General features: G+C 40.2%; 1 protein-coding gene across 16 annotated transcripts in view; it reads left to right on the forward strand.

Moving 5' to 3' along the window:
* LOC139604172 (poly(rC)-binding protein 3-like) overlaps positions 1-22793 on the forward strand; it is a 500787-nt gene that overhangs the window by 338970 nt on the left and 139024 nt on the right. Inside the window, exon 1 of one of the 16 annotated variants that reach the window (XM_071455261.1) lies at positions 22127-22277. The exons of 13 other annotated variants lie outside the window; for them this stretch is intronic. The gene's annotated coding sequence lies outside the window, so the exon portion shown is untranslated. 2 more of the 16 variants (XM_071455251.1, XM_071455271.1) reach the window with 2 other exon arrangements.

Genomic DNA, 22793 nt, shown 5'->3' on the forward strand with positions numbered 1-22793 from the left:
ATGATGGTGAGATGACAGAGCTGGGTTGTAGGGGAGGGGTGTTCTTTCTGGTGTGGACCAGAGCAGTTTAGAGACACAGGCAAGTTTCAAGCATGTAAGTCCTTCTTTAGATCAGACTTGTGCACCTTCTAACAATCACATTTAAAGAGTTGCACTGATTTTTGCCCCTATGGCAGTCTGATGATGAGACTGACTGTCCTTTAGAATGTCATTTCTCATGGCACACAGACACTTTTGGGGGTGGATGGCCCTTGGGGCAATCATTGTCAGTTCCTCTCCTGACCTTTATGCCCTAATATGCCACACACATCCTCAGAAGTGTTGCCAGGTGCTTTTAATATAGAAACCCAAGCTGTGGTGCAGCCTAGTGAAACTCTAGGCACTCAGAATCTGGCCCTCTGCTCTGAGCTCTGGCCCATGATGGGAAGTCCAGAAGGTTAAACTGCTTTTAATTCAATGTTAGATTAACATGGCTTTTGACTGGCACTGTGTGTTTGTGCGTTTGCAGAAAATTATGTTGTCTTGCATGAGTAACCCTGAGCAATTTACTAGCTGATATTCTTTAGTGCTCTCTTACTTTACTTTCATTAATCCTGTGCTTTGGCAGCCATTGCTTGAAGTCCATATTCCATATTTGTGCAGAAAACTGCAGTTTCTATGCTAATGATTGTGTCTGAAATGAAAATATTCTGAAAGCCTTATTGTGTGTCTAATAGAATGAGAAGAAAACATATTTCCATTATGCCACCCTACAGTTCCTTCCAAGCGCAACAGAAAAATCACAGTGACTGTCATAAGTGACTGTTTTCCTGCATAAGAATGCATATTATATTTTTAGGTAAAGTTCTTTAAAGGTGTTAAAATACAAATACATGTTAAGTGTCTTCATTTTAGTTTTACTTGATTACAGTTTATAGGACTATTAAATCAAGTTTCCTAATACTATTTATTTAGTATGTTTAATTTTTAATTTATAATTATTTAAGGTATGTGCATATTAGTACTAATATAAATAAATATCTGCTAATTGATGGTTCTGGGTGGGGCACAGAACTCATGCTGTACGCTATTTTCTGTAGACTTCTCTGTGTATATTTTTTGGTGGCAAAATTCAACTTAAGCATCTCCCACCCCTCTCCACAGCCTTCCACCTATCTCTGCCCCTTTCCTTCCCTTTGTGCTGGCATAGTTTTTTGTAGGACTGAACTCTGAACTGGGTTAGTAACCTTGGAAGGTTACCCATCTTCTTTCTTTTTCTCAAGATCCTTTACAAGGCAGAGCAATGTGCTCATCTGGTTGGCAATGTAGCCTCCAAATCAGCACATTGCAAATGATCAAGCATCCTGGGGAAGTGAGCTGACTCAGTTCAGGCAGGCCAGGGAAAAGTGCCCATCAAACCATCACTGGGTTTTAAGACATGCCATTTGCTTGATACTTTAGCCTGTAAACTCTACACAGACACACTTAAGTAATAGTAATGGTGGTTTTTCTGAACTAAATTTTTGCTGAAAACTTTCGCCAGTACAGAAACAACATTTAGGGTTAGATTTAGTTTTTGAAATTTGAAGTTTTTTATGAGTTTGGAGAATTTTAATGCCAAAGACTGGGGAAAAGCTTATGTCAGTGCACTTATACCACAGATAAGGGTCATTTGTTTATCTTAGAATTGAGTACAATAAATTTATACTTTCTATATTTAAAAGAGTTTGCTGCTTTAGTAGCTGGTTTTGGGTTTGTTTGTTTTGGCTTTTTTTCAAGTACAGTGTATATCAAATGGATAGAAGTAACACACTGTAACATTTTACCCCCAGATACTAAAAGACATTTTTCCTGTGGCTGGGCTTCCCCACACCTAAGGGACACTGAGGCAGAAGTTTTATAGCTGCAGAGGGATGGCATCTTCTATGCTCCAGCTGTTCTGCCTAAAGACATTCCTGCTTTCCTCTGTCACAGCCACCCAGCAGCTGGCAGTGCTGCCCTTCTGGAGTGGCTTGCATAACTACTCCTTAGCCTGAAACCTGCTAACTCAGCCAAGCCAGTTCAGATCCACAGTTCACACTGCTTAAAATAATCTGGCTCATTTTGCCTTGAGCATTTTAGAGAGCATTCATGCAAACCCCTTTGTTGGCACAGCTGTGGGGCAGGGTGTGAAAAACAGGGAGAAGTAATGTTGTCAAACCACTGATAAATTTGCTATTCCCTAAGTCTGAATCACTTTAAACACAAGAGAAGGTGATAGAAGTGGCTGCAGCTTGGTTGTGTCCAGCAGACTTGCATTCAGACATGATGCTGAGCATGCAGCAATAATAAATCTTATTAAGACTAGAGCTGGCTTATGCATTCATTTTGAGGTTGGTTTTCTTTACTTCACATTAATTGATTGTTCATTTATTTAAGTAAGTAGAGATCAATGATGATGCGTCGAACCGTTACTACACAGGAGACAAAACTTTGATTTAGACTACATCATCTCAACCAGTTAGAAACATAAAAGTTGATTAGGACGTGCTCTCAGCAGCTCATGAAGCTTAACCTGGCAGCAGACAGCTAATGCTCCATAATCCCAGCTATGGAAAGGCCTAAGGAGTTTGAAGAGTTCAGTTTGGTAATTTACTAGGAAATCCCTGCTCATTCCTCCAGAAGAAAAATTAGGTATATGGAGAAGATAACATGGCCTGGACACTCAGGAGGAACCCAGATGCTGAACAGGATTGATTAGTTTCATTGACCTCAGTCAGAAGCCTGTTGTTGCAGTATCTAAGTGGATTGTCTGCCTTATTGTGTATTACCATGGAAGGATGGCAGCACCAGTGTCACAACAAGAAGATCCATCCTATGCTGCAAGGTGTATCATCAAAAAAATTGCTGTTTAAATTCTCTACCAGTAGATGACAATAATCTTTATGAGTAGAATTAACAAGAGAAGCAGGAGAAGAAATGTAGTTTCTCAGCTTGGAAGTAACATATGACAATTAATTAAACTCATTGGGTTTTGACCTTAAATAAGAGAGGTTAAATAAAATCATTGAGAGGAACCGTGTTAAATTGCATTGTAGTATTTCAAAAACCCTGTCCACAGGAGAGAGGAAAACATCACAGGAAGGAAACTTTGTCATTAAAAAATCCATCAAGTCTGAAGGTAGTACACTACACCTCTGTAGTACATTGGCAGTGGAGATATTCTGATTCAAAAAACTACTTCAAAAGCACATCTGTCAAGTCAGACATGGTATTTTAAAGACTTTTATTGAAACACAAAAGGCCGGCAATAACCAATATCATAATTTCTGCCAGAGAATAGGAATTAAATAGTCATTTCAGCATTTTATTTTATGATCATCATTAACTGTCTTCTGCACCCAGGTTATTAGATATCCCTTAGCTGTCATCTGCATCCACAGAATCACAGAATCAATTAGGTTGGAAAAGACCTCTGAGACCATTGAGTTCAATCTTTGGCTGAACACCACCATGTCAACTAGGCCAAGGCACTGAGTTCTGCATCCAGTCTTTCCTTAAACACTTTCAGGGACACTGACTCCACCACCTCCCTGGGCAGTACATTCCAATCTTTAATCACCCTCTTTGTGAAGAAAGGTTAATTGGACACAAAGAGAGCTGCTGGGTTGTTCTTAAAACCTGTCCCATTCCTTGGCCTTGAGGAGAGGCTGAGAGAATGAGTTGGGGGAAGAAAGTCATATTCAGATGACCTAATTTCCATGTAAATTCCTGTGTCAGATGTTACCTAAATTTTTCAAGTCAATTAAAAGGAAAGAATTAGATGCAGAAGCGAGTGTTCGTATAAAGGCCCTGTGACAATGGTTGATAGCTGGTACATAAAGAATAATATCTAAATGTAAGCAAGTGTCACTCAGCTACCTTCTTCTTGGACTGGTTTATTAATGGAAGATATTAATGGAAGATATGGGAAATGTAGGAATATCAGTGATGCCACTTTAGCACAGCAAATTCACAGCTTTATTTGTGTTTTAGATTACCAGTCACAGACTGTCATGGTGCTCTGACTGAAAACAAAAAGTATCTTGTTAATCTGTGTGTGCTAATAAATTTTCTGTGTTGCAGAACAGGAATATAATCTTGAATAATTCTGCTCTTGTAATGTGTATAATTTCTACTCTAAGTAACTAATTATTTTAGCAATAATTATTGATATTTTTAAAGATTTAGGTTATAAATGATATTTGGAAGTTATAAATACTTATTGAAAAAAAGAACCCACTGAAATATGTAGCCATAAGTACTTTATACATTTCCATGTGGAGTGGATGCAATAGCCGTAATTCTAGTTAAGTTAAAGGTTGCCTACATACTGGTCTATTTAATGTGTTTTAAATCTAAGAGTAATCAAAAAGAAAAACTTAATGTTCTGTCTCTAGATTTTCTGCTTTTTATTTCAGATTCCACTCTATAGCTCCATTGTGGAAGAAAAGGGATGCTTTTATGCCTGTGCTATAAGTGTATTCTGAAGCCCCAGGCCTTGCTCAGTAGAACTAGTTCTGATGCTTCAATAACTTAAAAGCAAATCTAGCACTGGCAGAGGAGGGGAAAAACACTTTTTGTGAAGTCTGCCCCCAAATATGTTTCCATCAGTCTGGAAGAGTTTTAGGGATGAGCAAGACCCACTGTTTACCATGGAGCCGCAGTTGTGCATGTCACTTACAGGATGTGTTCTTGGCTAGAATAGTTCTGTAGGTTATGGGACAATCAAAAGAATGGTGGCCCTTTACTTCTGGAGCACCTGCTGAACAGACTTTACTGTAGACTGCATTTAGATCTTATTTAATTATAAAATAATAGAATATGCTGGGTTATATGGTACCCATCAAGATCAAGTCCCACTCCCGGCCCTACACAGGACACCCTAAGAATCCCACCATGTGTGATTCTTACATGACAAAGATTTTCCCTACATGAAGTACTGGAAAATATAAAAGTTGTTGTTTTTCACCCTGGTGTATATCCTCCATCAAAAGGAACAGCATAAACAGGAGTCAGGATGGGATTAAAAGGAGAAGCATGGAATGACTGGCAGTGCTATGTAGAAGTAGCATAGCAGAGACTATGGGAAGAGAGATGAACAGGAGGGAGGGCAACTATCTAAGTAGCCCTCAAAGAGGAGAAAAGAGATCAATAGACTGGGGCAAGGGAAACACACAATGATAGAAGGGCCAGAAAACTGTTAATGGAAAAATGAGAACAGAGAAAAAAAAGAGATGGCACATTTTGTGATTTAATGTAAGGCCTAATGTGCCAGGTACTCAGAAGAATTTTTAATCTAAATAAGGCAACTGAGTCATCTTCTTAACCTGAATTCTCTAAGTGTTCCCTTATATCCAGATGAATGTATGTGTCATCTCATAATGTGATTATGACAGAAGATGCAAGCAAAGCAGGTTTGAACCCAATATCTGTAGCATATAGGGACAGCTCTTAGGAAACATGGGAACAGATGGAAAGCCAGTGAACATACCCAACTTTTAAAGCAGAATGCTTGAGAAAGCTGCTTTTTTGTTTGAAATACTACTTGAAGATCAGTGCACACATACACACAAACACACACACACACACACACAGCCCCTTTCACTTTCCTACTCAAAGAGGGAGAATTGATAGCTTTGTCCTTTGGGTTTAGTCACATTTCAGCTTAAGAAGCTATGCAGATCTAGATCCTGTAATAATTTTTTAGCTGTGAAGGATACTTTGCCTACTCACCTTATAAGCAGCCGGGTGCAGCACAGATATTATTCAGTCAATTTTTCTGCAGAAAAAAAAAATCATAAATTCCTGACAATGAGCAAAAAAAACTTAAGGCAACATCCATTTACTTGTGTTCATTTAGTGTGGCTTTATAAGACACTGTACAATATTGCAGCTTGTTGCTCCTCAGTAATGTTTCATATCTCATTTATGCTGTAGGGGTGAATTTGATTTCTCTATCTGCTACCCTCCCCCTGCACCCATGTGTGACATTTAACTGCATTGCTTTGGCCAAAATTACCAAAGTAATTTCTGTAATACAGTCCTTAATGGCACTCTCAGATTTAAGGTGAGATTGTTTCTAAAAATACTTTTATATAACTTGAAGAAGAAAATGTTACAGAAACTGAAATTTTGACTATGTTCCCTACAGGTTTCCTTACTTTAAGGCATACATGCTGCACTGTTTGCTTTTCATGCAAAAAATACTGTGAGAAGTATAGGCACAGATTAGTTCAAATAATTTTATTCATCAGCTATGTGTGGAAACACAGGATACTGAGAGAGCCATCAGTAGGCTAAGAGATTATTTAAAGTGATACTGCCAAATTCTCAAGTGCCACTTCAGTATGTTAGTGGATTAGTGTTTAATCATTACTTTAAAATGTGTTGCAGATTCCAAAGTGGTCTGCTTTACAAGGGGAGCATTTTGAGAAACTGAAAATGGAAAGGCTAGATAAGAACGCTGCCTAGATGCTGTACAGGTTGTAGCTCAATTCAGAATCTGAAATGAGAGCTGGTTCCCTCCCTCCCAATAAGGTTTGTGTGCCTGTGTGATATAACAATATGTAATGAACTATAATGTCTGGGAAACTAAGGTAACAAATTAATGGCTATAGTGATTCAAAAGTCCGTTGATCTTTCTCCCTGCCCAAGATGGGGATGGCAATGTGAGCTATTATCAATGTAACATTTACTGGAAAAAAGCAGGGCTAGGGGAAGTTACAATTAGAGCCGTCTTCAGTTTTTGCAATATTAAAATATAGACGATGAATCACAGTCAATGTTGATAAACCACTTACCTTCATAATGCTGATGTAGGATGGGAGCAAAAGCTCTCCATTCAAATATCCTGTTGGATGCCTGTATCCTATCCGACAGGCAGTAATCAGGGCAAAGCACTACTGAAATTAATTCCTATAATACTGAGGGGTTTAATGAAAATCCTGATGACAAATTGTCTTTGTTGTTCTGCTCACCGTTTTCTCTCTAGTATCCTAGGTTAATTACAGGGCATTTTAAGATAAGCTTTTTGAGCATACTATACATGTAGAAGGAAAAGTAAAATGCTGTCAGTTTCTGAAACATACCCAGACTCTCACAAACACATATGAATTTAATTCCAATAGTATTTTAATCCTATGGTTCATCATTTATATTTCTACCTGTCAAACACTCATTTAGCTTCTCTTAGCATAACAGGTGGGAGCAAAAAACCAGTATTCTCCCTCTTGCTTGTCTTTTGTAAATAAAATGAAAGAAGCAGTAATTGCACATCTCACAACCCCATTTAGGACTAAAAACCACAATTACAGAATGTTTAAATTAGGCACTTCTGTGAGTTGCAAAGCAGGCAAGACAAGGTTGCTGAAAAGTGAAACAGATGTTGATAGGCAGCAAGCAAAATTCATGGAATGCTGAGTTGGGAGGGTTCTTTGAAATCTCTCTTGATTTTGTTTTCCAGCCATATTGTCAGACTTCTTCATGGATCATTATTTACCAATTAGTATTTAATATTATAAATAATATAAATTATTTATAGTCAATAAGCATTAAGCATCTCTACTCCATTACTTTTCATTTCACCTTAGTGAATGAACACAATTAAGTGAACTATGGCTCCTTGTAAAAGTTCAGTTGCACCTAAATTGACTTTGATAGAGAAAAAAGTTTCATTTAATTTTTTTTACACTTTATTTTTTTGAGAATCTTTTGTCTGAAATGAATAAATACTTTGATCAAAAACTCAAAGTTTTCAGAATGATAACAGCAAATGAAAATAGAAGGTTCAACAGCTCATTCTGTGAGCTATTCAGCAAGTTCCCATGGGAGACTGTATGGAAGGGGAAGGGGAAGGGGAAGGGGAAGGGGAAGGGGAAGAAAATCATGCAAGGATGCTGCTCTCTGAGGTCAATACTCCAGACCTGGGCTCAGCCCAGCCCACAGCCATGAGTCACACAGGCACAACAGACTGACAGGGAGCTCCATCTTCTCTCCAGTGCAAAAGGCAGAGGAGGCCAAAGAGGGCTACTCAGGAGCAGGGCATTGTTGGTCATGTAGGCAGGGAATTAGTGAAGTCAGAACTCAGCTGGATTTGAAATTGGTGAGGAATGGAAATGGCAACAAGAAGAATTTATAGAAGTAGAAGCAAAAGGAGGTCTAAGGAAGATGAGGGGCTATGAAGCAAGGCAGCTGACTTGGAGCACACAGAAAAGGCTGAGCAACCCAGCACCTTCTCCTTGGTCTTTCATTCTGTCCCCATACCTCCCAGGCAGAACCTGGGAATAGCTCATTAGTGACCAAGTAAGCAAACTGGACACACACACAAGTCCATGGGACAAGAGAGAATGTATCCAAGGATATGGAGAAAAGGAGCTAAGGCCATTGCAAGGACTGCTTCGTATCTTCTTCAAAAGGTCCCTAGGAATCAGGAGAGGATCCTGAAGGCTGGCAAGTGTTACATGTATAGGGGCATGAAGGCAGATCTGGGGAACTATTTGCTGATAGAGCTCCCTTCAGTTTCCACCAGGATTTTGGAGGAAACCCTTGTGAAAACCATGTGCAGTCACAAGGAGGACGAGAAGGTGATTTGGAACAGCATGGATTCACAAACTGCAAATTGTGGCTGAATAGTCTGAGTGCTTGCTCTGAGGAGATGTCTGGCTTGATGGATGAAAGAAGAGGTTATTTATCTTGGCTAATGCAAGGCCTGTTGCATGGTATTCCTACAGCCAAATTGGTGAGGCAGTGACTTGAGCAGTGGACTACAAGGTGAAGGCACTTTTGGCCATATCATGAGGCTCCAAGAGTTCTGATCAGCTGTAAAAAGTCCAAATGATGAGTGATTTCTAGTAACATCTTTCAGGAACTAACACTAGTGCGGACATGCATTCATGCCTTCACTGCAGATGTATCCAGTGGGATGAAATAAAGCCCTCAGCAAGTTCACAGATGATACCTGATATGGGGAGCAATTAATATGCAGGGCTAGCATTCAGAGCATTCTCAACAAGCTGGAGTATAAGTCGGGCAGAAACTTTTTTAAGTTCAGCACAGGCCAATGCAAATTCCTGATCATGCAGCAGGACAGGCTGGGCACCAACTGGCTCCAGAGCAGCACAGCATAAAAAGTCCTGGGTGTCCCAGTAGACAAAAAAACTCCAATGTGAGTCAGCAGTGCATCCTGAAGGTGAGCACCATCCTAGGCTCCACTAGCAAGAGAGTAGCCAGCAAGCTGGGAAAAGTGATTCTTTGCCCCCTGCTTGGCCTAGTAAGACTACCTGGAGGACTGTGCTCTGTTTTGGATTTCCCTGTACGAGATGGACACTGACATAGTGGAATGAGTCCCTTGGAGCACCAGGCGGCCAGAGCACACGACATACATGGAGAAGCTGACAGAAAAAGGGTTCTTCTGGCTGAAGGTGAGAATAAGGGGGGAACCTAATTGTTTTAACCTACCCATTGGTAATGTACAGATGAGATGAAGTCAAACACTTCTAGGCAGTGCAACACAATAGGACTAAAGGCAGCAGCACCAAGTCACAACATAGGAAATTTTGTCTAAATATCAGAAAAATCTTTCCTTTCTTGTGTGTGTATGTGTGTGTATATATGTGTATGAAATACTGGCACAGGTATCAAGAGACTCTGGCAGAATGGCATTTCCATTCTTGGAGACAAGACAAAGCTCTCTGTGCAAGCTCCTGAGCAACCTTTGAACTCAGATGTAATTTCAAAGCTAATCTTGTTTGGGTAGGCCCAGATGAGCACCAAAGACACCTTCCAACCTGCTACTTCCAATAGAATTTGGTATTGCTTACATAAATGGCTGCTTTAATGATTCAAACAATATTCCTGGGATACTCTGTATTTTGAAGAAAAAGAACAGTGAAAATACAGATCATTATTATTACAAAAATGTAGGTCATTACTGCTAAGAAATATTGTAGGGCTAATCATGTACACCAGGATGGCAGGATAGATTGTGGGTTTTTACTAAACAGACTGACTTATTGTTCCTTACAGAGATACCATCCCTCACCATTAATTATCTTTTCCATAGATCCTTATTTATATGTTTTTACTTCAGGTGAGTCCCTTGGGGCCTAGAAGATAAGGTGTATTTTCTTTGTGACCTTATAATCTCTCTTCCATTTCATTTTCCTAATAATTCATAATATTCCTTTTACATTAGGCTGGTGTTTTTATAGAATGGTAAATGGTTTCACCAGTTGCAGTTTCCATATTTCAGATTTGTAGCAGCTCACTTACAGCTCATCACTGGGTATGTATAGTTAGGACTCTTTGGGCTTTTTTGTTCCAGATTGAATATTTATCAGCATTATTCTTGGTCCACACTTATATCACCAATCACAAAGAATTGAGATTATTCTGCAATTTTTCAGACATCTTTGGCTTTTACTACATTAAATAATCTAGTATGATTTAATCTCACCTCACTATTCAGCCGTAACCAAATTACTGAGGACTATGCTGAACAGTGCATTTCCCTACACTAGAAACCTCTCTGAATTGTGAAGAGTGACCATTTAATTTTCTGCTCTGTGTTTCCTACTGTTTAACCAGTAAAGGGATTCTGCCCTGTAAAGAAAGTTTCAGCCTGGGAATCTCCAAAGTCTATTCCATAGTGCTCTTTACACCTACCTAAAGAATTCTTTTCACTTTTCTGAGCTAGAGTCTGATCTTATTTGGGTTCCCCTTTCATATCCAAGTTACTTATCAGCCCTACAGACATTCTGGTAGACTTCCTGTCTTGGAAGTGCTTTAAAAATATTTTATTATTATTAGTTTTGTGCCTTTAGAAACTTGCTCTTCAAAGTAGTTTTTTTTTGGCTGGACTTACTAAATTTAACTTCCCAGAGTTGATATACTTTTCTATTTTTCTGGTTGGGAAACTTCCACTTTCAGAAGAGCTTCTAATAATCACCATTACTGTGCTGTGTATTGAAATGGTGTAAAATAAATGAGAACTCTGGGGAGTTTCTCTTTCCACATTTCCTGCCTTTCCCTCCAAAATGACCTGACATTAACGGAAAGAGGATTTCGATTAGATGTAAGGAAAAAATTCTCTACTGTCAGGGTGGTGAGGCACTGGAACACGTTACCCAGAGAAGCTGTGGTTGCCCTATCCATGGTTGTGTTTAACAACAAGTTGGATCATGCTCTGAGCAACCTGGTTTAGTGAAAGGTGGCCCAGCCCACAGCAGGAGGTTTGGAACCAGATGGTCTTTAAGGCCCTTCCAACCCATTCTATGATTCTATGATTTTATGTAGTTAAAATTATTAATTTTTTACCATTCTTTTTCTGAATTGCTTTCTCTCTATTTAGTGCCTCCTCAGAAAAGGCCCTAAAACATGCAGGGAATGCTCATAAAATTCAAGCCATGGGAAAAAAGAAAAGGAGAAAACATTTGCAAAAGTTAATAGAAAAAGGAACAGAATGAAGAAAGAACAAGTTGGGAAAACATACACAGATAAATAAAGAAGTAATCATACCAAAGTAATCCCTTCTGAAATGCTAACAATTTCAGTGCAAGCTGCTCAACAGTTCAGTGAGATAAGTCCTAGAAATATTCTGAAATTATGAAATTGTGCTTTCTGAAAATTGTACCCACATATAGATAGAAGTGTATATAGGATATATGCATGCATGTATGCATTTTCTGCCTCAGAAGTGAGGAAGACTGAGACAGCAAGGTTTCCACCTGCTTTGATGGGATTTGAATAGCAAGCAGAACTCCCAAATTAGAGGCAAATCTCATCCTTGAGCACCTGTGAGGCTTCATCAGCAGATTCCAAGCAGTGGGATCTGTCTCTTGCAAACAGGTGTGTACAGATGTGATTTTTGGCTATATTCTGGCAACAGCCCAGCACTGCAAGCTTGCAGAAGAAGCCTAGGATGGTACCAGATTATGTCAGTGCCTTTGTAGGACTGAGTCTTTCAAGCTTTTCCTCATGAGCCACTCCAGGAGAGTTGCTGATTTCTCCCTGAGGCAGCTGCTCTGCACAAAAATGCTGGGTCTGTTTAGAGTCGTAACCCTAAGGTAAGGCCTTCCAGCAATTTATTGGCAACTTTAATGTTTCTCCAGATTTGCAGGGAGAAGATATCTTACCTTTTGGAACTGAGCAATTATCAAATATATTTAGAAATGCCCCTAGCACCCCTTAAAGGGAAGTAATAAAAAAATGAATATCATTCTACATATAAATAACATACATATCCATTCTTACTCTAGAGTTCTGCTGGATTCAGAGTTCTTATTTGAAAGGCCAAGTTGCAGCTGCAGTTGTAAACATTTTTTTTTTAACTAGGCCTAACAATGAGACTTTTAATTTATATCTCTAAGGACAGATCTAGGTCCTCCAAATGATTGAAATCAAGGTAAATAACAGGACTGGTTGGTTCTGTCTTGCACTTCTTGAGGACCCAGAGCACAGGATAAGGGAATAAGCAGCTGGGAGCCATCAGCACCTGGGTTGCAATCACACCATAAACCACGTGTTTTGTTGCATGCAAAGGCTTTGAGTTTGTTTCCCAGTTGAGTTCCAGATGTAAAATTTAACCTGTAAAGCCTCCTGGGGTTTGAGCTGTAGCAATTTGAAGGCCTCTGCAAGGTTAGCAACTTTTCTGTGCACTGAGCACTGGAGATATCCTTATTTCAGGCAGATATGATCCCTACCCTGAAGCACTCATTATCTCTGAGGCGTTTTACACATCACTAAAGGCCTTCATGTATCCTGAATAAAAGCTCTCTGATCGTTCACTCTTCCTGATTTCCCTGTCTCCTCATCAATGAATGCTTGCGGGTGTAGTGCTCTCCTTTACCCCTATAAAGGGAGACAATTCCTTCAGGAACCAAAGCTCATGAAGGTGGTTCACAGGCAGGAAAGGAAAGGCTCAGAGTAAGAGAGATACAAAGACCCAACTAAGTTTGAGAATAGTTACCTATTCTCAATCTAGAGAGACTGGCAATATATGAGAAATAAGATTGCAACAGTGGAGAAAAGAAGCATTGACACAAACCTCATCGCAGTTAGATGACACAGAAAAGTGACTGAAGAAAGAAGAAGACTATACCAGGAGACACAACACAGTACACAGCAAAACAAGGTGATGGAAGGTAGAAAACAAAATGAAAAAAAAAAAAAGATCAGGAGACAAATTTAGGTTTTGTGGTTTTTTTAAAAAAAGTTCAGTGGAAAATGTTCGCATAGAATGGTACATATAGAAACCATTTTTCTCCCATAATGCTGTAATGCTATAGAATATAAATGGGCTGTGCTAATAGTAGCTCTGTGAGGCAGGCAAGACTATTATTTTATGTTCTTGGAGCTAAGCACTGAAAAAGTGAATCTCAAGAGGGCACAGTGGAATCTACGGGTATAGAATGGGTCTGAATTTGCTGGGCATCACTGAATTATTTCCTCCTTAGAAAAGTTGCATATATTTTAAAAATATAATGGAATTTAAATATTGGGTTTGATATAAAAAAGTCATTATGGTGTAGCAATGTATGACTTTATGTTGAACAAAATTATTGTTCTAATTTTTTTCCTGTTGTTACTACTCTACTGGGCAACAACAGTATTTTCAAATGCCCTGATACAGTATAATCTGTCAGAAAAGCTGCAGCAAATATACCTCCATAAAGATTTAATAACTTCAGCTTTAAACACTAATATTTACTGAAATTTGAGTGTTATCACCAATATTGATGCAACACATGGTCCAATGGTCCTGTAAAATGAAAAGCTGCCAATACACATTTCAAAGCTGTTTCTGATTTTACATCTATCATTTACGCTACAGCTCTCCACAGTAGCTTCCTGATCAAGCTAGTCATGCTCAACCCTGTCACACTGACAACTCTTATGTTGCACCAGCATATTGAAATATCTCACAGTAGCTTTTTACATCAAGAATTTCACTGCAATTTCACTTTCATAAGGAACTTGAAGAGCACAATATGGACAGCATGTTAAAAATAGTCTTAATCATTAGAGATGAACTATTTGCTTTTTTGAGCATAATTTTTTCCTGATGACTCTGGAGATGGAATTAAGATTGACACAAGGTGGATTTCATACGAGGGTCAAGGCCCCCGACTCTCAGAAGCATTATGAAACCAGTGAACATAAGTTTTTCTGAGAATGCAGAAGAAGCATTGAGTTTTCAGCTTTCAGCAGCAAACTGTGAGCACAAGCAAAGCAGTAATTGTCTAAGGTGGCAGGCTCCTGGAAAGACAAAGTGCACATCCCTTAACATCTGTCCACCCTAATTTTGTCCATATTAGGACAGGGAAAACCAGGCTGTCTGAAAGTGCTGCTGCCCCTAAAGTAGGAGTGGAAACTACTGGTAGAATGCCCAGTACCAGCAGCTGTGATTGCTGACTGCTATCAGTCCCTGGAGGCAGCCAGATTAACAGCATGAATCCTCTAGATCTCTCCATTGCAATTCCCCACTGCTCTGTGGCAGGCAGAGGTGGCCCTGTCCCATCTGTTATTTTAGGAGGATTGACTGTCAGTTTTGTCTGAGCTGTTGAAAAGTCTTGTGCTGGCTCTAGAATAAAAGGCATTTCAAATGTTTATAGTGAGGAATATTTTAAAGGAGGAATAATCATGGCATTACTTATATTTAGAAATTCAGGGAGCGTCCTTGGTCTCAATATAGCATGCTACTCATTCCAAAATGCAGATGATTCTCCATCTCTGACTATCTCCACTTCTTCTTTTTCTACCAAAGTTCTTTGTGAATTCAGCAGTGTAATATTAAAACCAATTTTCGTTCAGGATGGATGGATGGATGGATGGATGGATGGATGGATGGATGGTCGGTCGGTCTACCATCACTGTCTGCTTTTGAGATTTGAATCACAAAGGTTCAGGTTTGACTTTCAAAATTCCATGTGTTTGGAATATTTTGGTAATTTCCATACCTTCTACCAATGGAATTTCCAGACATTACCAATTTGGTAGCTAAAGTAGAAATCGTATGTGGAACTTCCCAAGTCTCTTTCACAACTGTTTGATTTTTGTGCCCTGGAATTTTGTTCCTTCAAACTGACCCTCAGACCTCAAGAGATGGAAGTGAACCATTCCTTTAGATATCCAAATTGTTCTCTTGGTCTATTCTGGGCTTGTGCTATCCCCTCATGTTGCAGACAGTGTTTTTCATAGTGGCAGAATTTTTGAAAGTAACTGCTTCTCAGGTTTCACAAATCAAGAAAACTTTTTATTTAATTAATTACTTTTTATAATTGTTCATAAGTGTCACAATGAGCATATTACTGCATATTATAAAACCTCTTTTTTTATCTCTATTAAGTCAATGATTGTGTTATGAGGCTCATGAGGATCAGTTTTCTCACTCCTTATTTCATTCTCCTTATAGCTTCTTCCTCTTTGGTATACTACTGCCCTAGGAGAGAGGAGAAACTTTCTGTGAGTTTTGCTCAGGCTCAGTCTAGGGCTACACTCTAGCCACTTCACAGGCTTCCTTGTTCTTCCTATTTCTGGCATAATTCTGGTTATTTGGAGGTTTTTTTCCCAGATGCAACTTATTCCATGAGTAAGCAAGCTCTGATGTTTGTATGCACAGATCCTTGCCCTTCTTTGTGAAAAGCCTTTGAGCACTGTGACTGGAGGCTTACTTCAGCTTTTTAGGTGGACAGTGGCTCCCATTATTTCAGTTGTCATTACTGTCAAGGAGCTTGATTAGTTTTTATATTAGTCCCCAGTGAAGACTGGATACTTGCTGTTCCAATGAACTATTAGGAAGCCACTCCAAAAAAGAGTACTTCTTTGAGATTTTAAAGAAGAAAATGGTAGGGGACTTTAAATTATTTTTAGGTCTGAGATTAGTAGTGTATAAATGTTATTTGAACTTTATGCAATAAAACAGTAATTTCTTCTTTGTACCAGACAACTAGCAACTCCCCCTACACCTGCTGGTATACTTAGTCACTTTTTTGCAAATCAGCATGAGCAAACTTCCCAAGGGCAGATTTTATGAAACGGCACACTCCCATGCATGTGAAAAATGACCTGCTACCTTCCCTGTAATAACCAAACACAGTGAGAGGCTGTTTGAAAACCCAGGGCTCACCCAGAAGTGTGGAGTGTTGCTTTGCCAGCATGCAGGAGAAGAATTAGTTCATGGCTGTTAGAGATAATCCTTTCCCTGCTAGTAAAGTCATCCCAAGCCAGTGACCCTTTAAAAATAGGAAGGAATACTTGCAAGCTCTGGTCTTCAATGACCCTGTTGGAAGAGAAATTCACGTCTCTAGACACCCTGTGCACCCTCCTTTGTTTTCTACTGATAATCTACTGGTTTCACTCTGTTTCATCTTGTCTCTCCACTTCACCAGGCTGGCTGGGTGGTGAGACACTGCAAAATTATGTTAAGCAAGACCTAAGGGCAGACATCCAAGTGCAAGATTGAGAGCAAAAGGGTAAAAGTGAAGCAATGACAAATTAGCTTCCACAGTATGCTTAACCATTACTCCACTTCCAAGTATCCCATGTGGGATTTCTTTTGCACTGCTCTGCAGTGAGAGCAGAAGATGGTGGATTCATAGTCAGTTTTCTCCCCAGGTGTTGAGCTCACTTCTGCATGGCTTCCATCCCTATATGCCCTGTATTCCTTTGGGACTCTGCTTCTGGATGCACAGGCAAATACTGATCATGGCCTGTCTTTAGAGGGACACCTCAGATACTTTAAAGGTTATTTCCATGTGAGCCTGGCAGGGAACTGTTAGTGAAATACTGCTGATTTTGCCTCCTGAGATTAGAAGTGTTGTGCACCAAGAGTGCATGCTCTCCTTTTATTCTTTGGCAGTCTGCTGACAAGCTGCCCCTGCCCATGAGATCCTTTAATTCTCATCATGCTCCACTGAGGTTATTTATACAATCATCATACCTCTATTACGAGATATCAGTTGTGTGTGTGAGTGTGTGTGTTCTGCAAGGTTCATGATCACTGTTACCTTAGTGACATTCTACACACCTCACACTTTAATAACATGGATATCTGATGCTGTCAAATTCATATGGTATGAGTGTTAGTGCAACTTGTACCCAGTGTTTCAGATAGTGTCCTTTTGGAAGATCAGCTCCTCTCTGCTTTGCTGTATGTCTAGGTAGAAAGTGCATTTTCTTCTGATCTAACTGCATGAGAATTCCAGGCAAAGAATATCACTTGTATAGAGCTATACCATAATTACATTTAAAAAAAATTAAAAATCCTGGTTTTATCTTATCTTGGATGTACAGTGCTCCTGGTTCCCTGCAGATACAGTCTCCCTTGATACAGAAACCCAGACACTGATTTTGAAGATAGAGTTCATTTTGGACTTTATTGAGGCAATAGACCTTGGTTTTGGCTGCCTTCAGAGGGCAGAATTTCATTGAAGCAGAGCTGATGTTGTAATCTTGGATGATGATGGCATTTGTGATTGTTCAGTGAGCCTTCCAAGGAATCAGCCTACTGCTCTGGGTTTGGACACAATTATTTTCATTCTGACAAAATTGCTCGTGGTGTGGAAGGAGATCACAACTATAGTGGGGGTAGATTTAGATATTTTCTACCCATAAGATGTTCTATTGTTTGCATCATGTCCTGCATTTTTAGAATTTTTAAAGTCAGTGGAGTAAAAGGCCTGATTTTCTTTTCAGAATGGTGTATGAGGTCAGCTGTCCAGATATTTTTCTCTTTGTAGCACGTGTAGGAAAAGAGGCAAATATGTAGATTTTTAAAATTATGCTAAAACAGACATCATAATGAGATTAAAATTTTAGGAAACAACTGGCTATGAATGAAAGACTTCTCCTCTCTTCCCTTCCCTAATTAATTTTTAAAAACCCAGCTTGGTACTTTTTTCTCCTGAAATGATACCTGTCTCTCTTTATCTGTTCAAGATAGCTGTAAACCAAAATTTTTCAATTAATTGAATGATGTGATTCAAATGCTGTATATGTGGGCTTTTATCCCCTTTCTCCCTCCCACTAATAAGGAAAAGAATTCTATGTTTAGGGGATTATACTGCTAGGATCATGAGTTTAATGTGAAGCTCAAATAATTGGCATTGACAGTTTTATCAAACAAGAATAGAATTAGAATGGTAAAGTAAATGCAACCTAGAGAAATGAGACAGAAGGCAGAAACTGAGGGGCAGGTTTTCTCCACTGCTAGTGTTTTCATAATTGGTGGCCACAAAAGCATCTTTGTGAGATATTTTGCTTGGTGTGGTGGGCTGACCAAAGCAGGAGAGAGGTAGTAGGATCAAAAGCTTGCTCAGGCTTCCCAGTGACAGATATTTTCTGATGAAGAGGGCTCCTAACCACGCAATAGATCTATATGCTTTATGCCTCACTTACCACAGCTTTCTATTGCAATCTTTGGTTTATTCACATCTGGTGAACTTGATTGTGCTTTCATTTTTTGGAAAACTAAATTTTTAGTGTTGATTTATTTGAAAGCAAGCTCTTGTAACTTATGGTATGGAGTCAATTGAACATGGGCTTTTAGAACAGAGTATTGACGATTCTTTTTTCAAAGATTAGACTTTATTTCCAAATTTTGGATAACTTTTTGTGCCTTTCTTTCTCTTTTTTCGTTTTTTTTTTTAAATTTAGTGCATGGTGTTACCGCATTTGCAGAGTTGGATCCAGAAGAATTGAAGCACATGCTTAAGGAAAAGAATGGCATGAGGTTCATGAACCCCATAATTAGTTCCCCTTCCTAGCTCTAAGCAGTAATTAAATCTGTCACTTCTGCTCTGCTGATTCATTTATTTAGCTATTTAATTGCTCAGCTCAATACATCTTTATCTCCGGAACTGCAACATTTTATTCAGGCTAAGGAATAGCATAACCCATTATTAGTTTTTGTCCAAGGGCAGGGACATGTAAAAGAAAAGAACACTAATACTAGATGATTTGGTGGTGTTGTCAGTTTTCACTTATCAAATAAGTGAAGTTTTCCCTTAAATACTTCAACCAGTACTTGGGGATAGCTTTCCGTACACAGGTTTCCTTCTCCAGGAAATTATGTCAAATGCAAGCACCCAATGTATCTGATGCAGGTTTTTATTTCCATAATGAGTTAACTTAAAGCACTTCCAGGTAATGCATAATTCTCTATAAAATGAGTGCTTTGATGGTAGAATATTTTATGACAGTTTAAAATTGCAAATATACATTAAATTGTTTATAAACTAAATAGTATCTTTGCTTTGTACATTTTAGTTTTGGGACATTGCTCAGTCAGGGAGATTTCTGTCATCTGTCTCTTAGATTTATCATCAAATGGAGCATTTTGATCTGAAAAGCAAATAGCATTTGGAATACTTTCACACTTGTGAAGACAACTCTTCTGAATATCCCTTTGTGAGGCATATATCCATACATGCAGTTTTTCTTATGCTACATTTTCATCAGTCCTTAAGGGAGGTTGCAAGATTCCTCCACCATTTCTATCCATATGTTGGAAAAGCTGTAGGAAAGCAGCATGCAAAATGAAGAGGAGCAGATCAAGACAGATCAATACAAACAGAGTCTTTTGTTGCAAGGAGAATTTTTTATTTTCCCTCTTTAAGCTCGGGAATGACATACACAAAAATTAAAGATACAAAACTCACCCAGAAGTCAGAGACAATCATCTTTTTCTGTCACTTCTAGCATCAGTAACTCAGTTTCACCAATTTGTTCATCTGCCTGACTGGCTAAATTTTTATACCATGCACACAGCCTTGCATTTCACTCCATTAGTGATTTATTTTTGCTGTCTTGTTATTCAGTCATAACTATGCAGTTATTTAAGTCATTGCTCATGTTTTTGCCAAGTAAGCTTATTATTCTAAAAATCTTTTTCCTGCTTACCTGGATGGGTTTTTGTTGTTGAGGATTATGTCAGGGTTTTTTTATTCCTTCAGTGAGACTTCTGTCCACTCTTTTGCAATGCAACACTTGTTTGTACTGCTGCTGTGGCTAACTCACTCAGTTGGCCCTGACTGAAATAGAGGCAGGAGCCTGTGTAAAAACCAGCCAGTGGAACTGGCAGGGTTAATTAGCCATATTGCATGGAACACCTTGGAAATTCAGCTGGATGTATTTCCATTACCCTGGCCACTGTGCTGGGCTGCACAGACCTGCACCATGCCTGTGCCAGAGTGGGGACCTCTGCTTCCCTGTCCCCTGTCATCAGGGGGGGCTTTGTCAGCCCGTGGGCTGGCAGCTTTGGCCCAACAATGCTCAGTCTCTGTTGTTCATGTTGGTGTTGTTGTTTTGCATCTGTGCACTCGGGGTTACTGACAACTCTTTGTTGAAATAAAGAAATTTCTCTCTCTGCTGAACCTAGGAAGCCTGGAAATCTTGTGGGCAGTTTTGTTCTTGCAAGCCTGCATATGAGATTTTTGGACTAAGGTTTCATATGAGCTTCACTTAAATATTCTTTCTTTTAAATCAAGTGATCTTCTAAAAGTACACTTTTCGTTACATTGGGCACATGCTCAAATTCAGGGAATTAATAAAGCAGCAAAAACCCTCTGTGACCATCCTTTGTGGATAAAGGTGCTTTGAGAATAAGTCTGTATGTGAATTGGTTTAGTTTGCGAAAGCAGTGTTCACTGTAGCATGACAAACAAGTGTGATCAGAAGAGGGCATGGGAATGAAATGGAAAAAAATAACATGTATTTGTAGTAGAAGAGAAGTTGATTTTTGAGTTCATGGAGACCTGACAGAGGAAATACAGGGTTAATTTCAGATGGCCATTATCTTGGTTCTAAAAGAGTATGCGGTTGGTCAATAGGATTAACTACTTTTACACAGATTTGTACATAAACATTGAGGCACGAGACTTGGACATGAGCTGAGTGCCCTCCCTTTGCAATGATTACATTCTTGAATGTCTGGAGAGAGAATTAGGTGACAGTGGCTATTGGCTTCCCCCCAGATGAACCTAGCTGTTGTCATCCAGCCATCAACAGACTGGAAATTACTATCTCGAAGGCACTGCAGAGTTTACAAGCAGTCCTGTGGGACCAAAACCACTCCCTTCTCCCACTCTGCCCTCCCCATGCCAGACCCAGTGGCTCCCAGCTACTTGCACAGTGTGAACTGGACATTTGTGAAGTGATGCACAAGCCCAAGGTCCAGGCACTGCTGGTAGAGGCACTGTGCTTGATCAAGGGTGTGTTGGCTTTTTGTGAGTTTTGTTGTTTGTTTGGTTTTTGGGTTTTTTGTTAGTTTTTAACTCTAGTTCACTGTACAGTTAAAAACCTCAGGCTGTAGTTTCTCCTCACTCACAGCACTGGAATAAGGTTAGTGTAAAATGTGTCTAAATCAAATTACATTAAATCCTCCAGTCTTCATATAAATGCACCCCTGTCTGTACTGTATTAATATATTGGTTTACTTATTGGTGTATTGGGAACTTCTTGTTAATGTTTTAACTAACAAGGTAAGCCACCGCCTGTACTATTTGTGTGAGGCACCATATCTGTGGGGTTGGAGTCTACCTCTGCCCAGCCCTGGTCAGTCGACTTGGTTATATAAGGTGCACAGACTTGGGTACCTATAAATATTAGCGAGCAGCTGTCACAAAGGGATTGTGAACGAGCTGCTGTGGACCTCGAAAACATAATAGCTTGGCACCCAGAAATACACAACTTTGATAACATACTACAAGGTCACGTATTGGGGGGAGAGGGTAAGGAGGTGGCAACTGCTTTTAATCTTTGTCTCTTTTATAAAAAACAACCTGATTTTCTTGCTTTGTGTTGCTGGTATACATAGGATATTTACAATTTTTATCACATTAGGATATGACATTCCTGGCCTGGCCAGTGTTTTTTTTGGATATTTATAGCAGCTTCTGGTCATTGTTGAGCAAAGGCGATTGCCCTGCCCTCTGGCCCTTTCTTAAGCAGATTTTGGGCAGAAGCTCCTCTCGTGTGGCACTAATTGAAGTGACTGGTGGAGGGGGTGTTGTGAGCACGCTTGTGCTGATCTGCCAGGGTCTAAGCCAAGGGAGGAAGGAAGGATAAAACAGGGAGAAGGGAGGAAAGAGGAAAAAAAAAAAAAAAAAAAGAAAGGAAAAAAAAAAAAAAAAAAAAAAGGAGGGGAAGGAAAAAAAAAAAAAAGCCGGGCTTTGCCTCGCTCCGGCAGAGCGGAGGGCTGCGAGGGCTGCCGGCCATCTGTCCGCGCAGGGCGGCACGGCGGGAGCTGCGCCCGGGGAGGCGGGAGCGGAGCCGCTCCGCAGGTGGGTGCCGGCCCCGCGGGGTCCGCGGGGGGCGCGGGGCCGCCGGGCCGGCACTGCCCGGGTGGGCCCGGGGGGGCTCTTTGTGAGCGGCCGCGGCGGCGGGAGCCGAGCGGGCCGCGCCGCCGGGCCGGGACGGGCAGCGCCGGGCCAAGTCGGGAAAACTCCAGTTGCACAAGCGCGGACCCAACAAGTTGCGGTAGAAGTGCTCCGTGCGGAGATGGGGATGGGTTATCCGCCGCACGAGTGAGCGGCGCTGAGGGAGATCCGTCAGGGACTGTCAGTCGGGAAGTGTGTGCTTCCCTCGGGTGAGTAACCCCGCCTGAGCCGGGGCTCCGGCGCTCGAAGGTGATGATATTATCCGGAGCCTGCTCGCTGTGTGTCCGTGTGCCCCCGGTACATGGTTTCCTGCAAGTTTAACGTGAAGCGCGGAGAGGCCGAGGAAGACCACAGGGGTTGCGGAGGGATTAGGAAGGCAGAGGTTAGTAAGTTTCTGACGTGCTGTAAACCAGCATCACC

This window comes from Agelaius tricolor, unplaced genomic scaffold, assembly GCF_023055355.1.
Source record: "Agelaius tricolor isolate 1412-34295 unplaced genomic scaffold, bAgeTri1.0.p SCAF_2, whole genome shotgun sequence".
NCBI classification, from domain to species: domain Eukaryota; kingdom Metazoa; phylum Chordata; class Aves; order Passeriformes; family Icteridae; genus Agelaius; species Agelaius tricolor.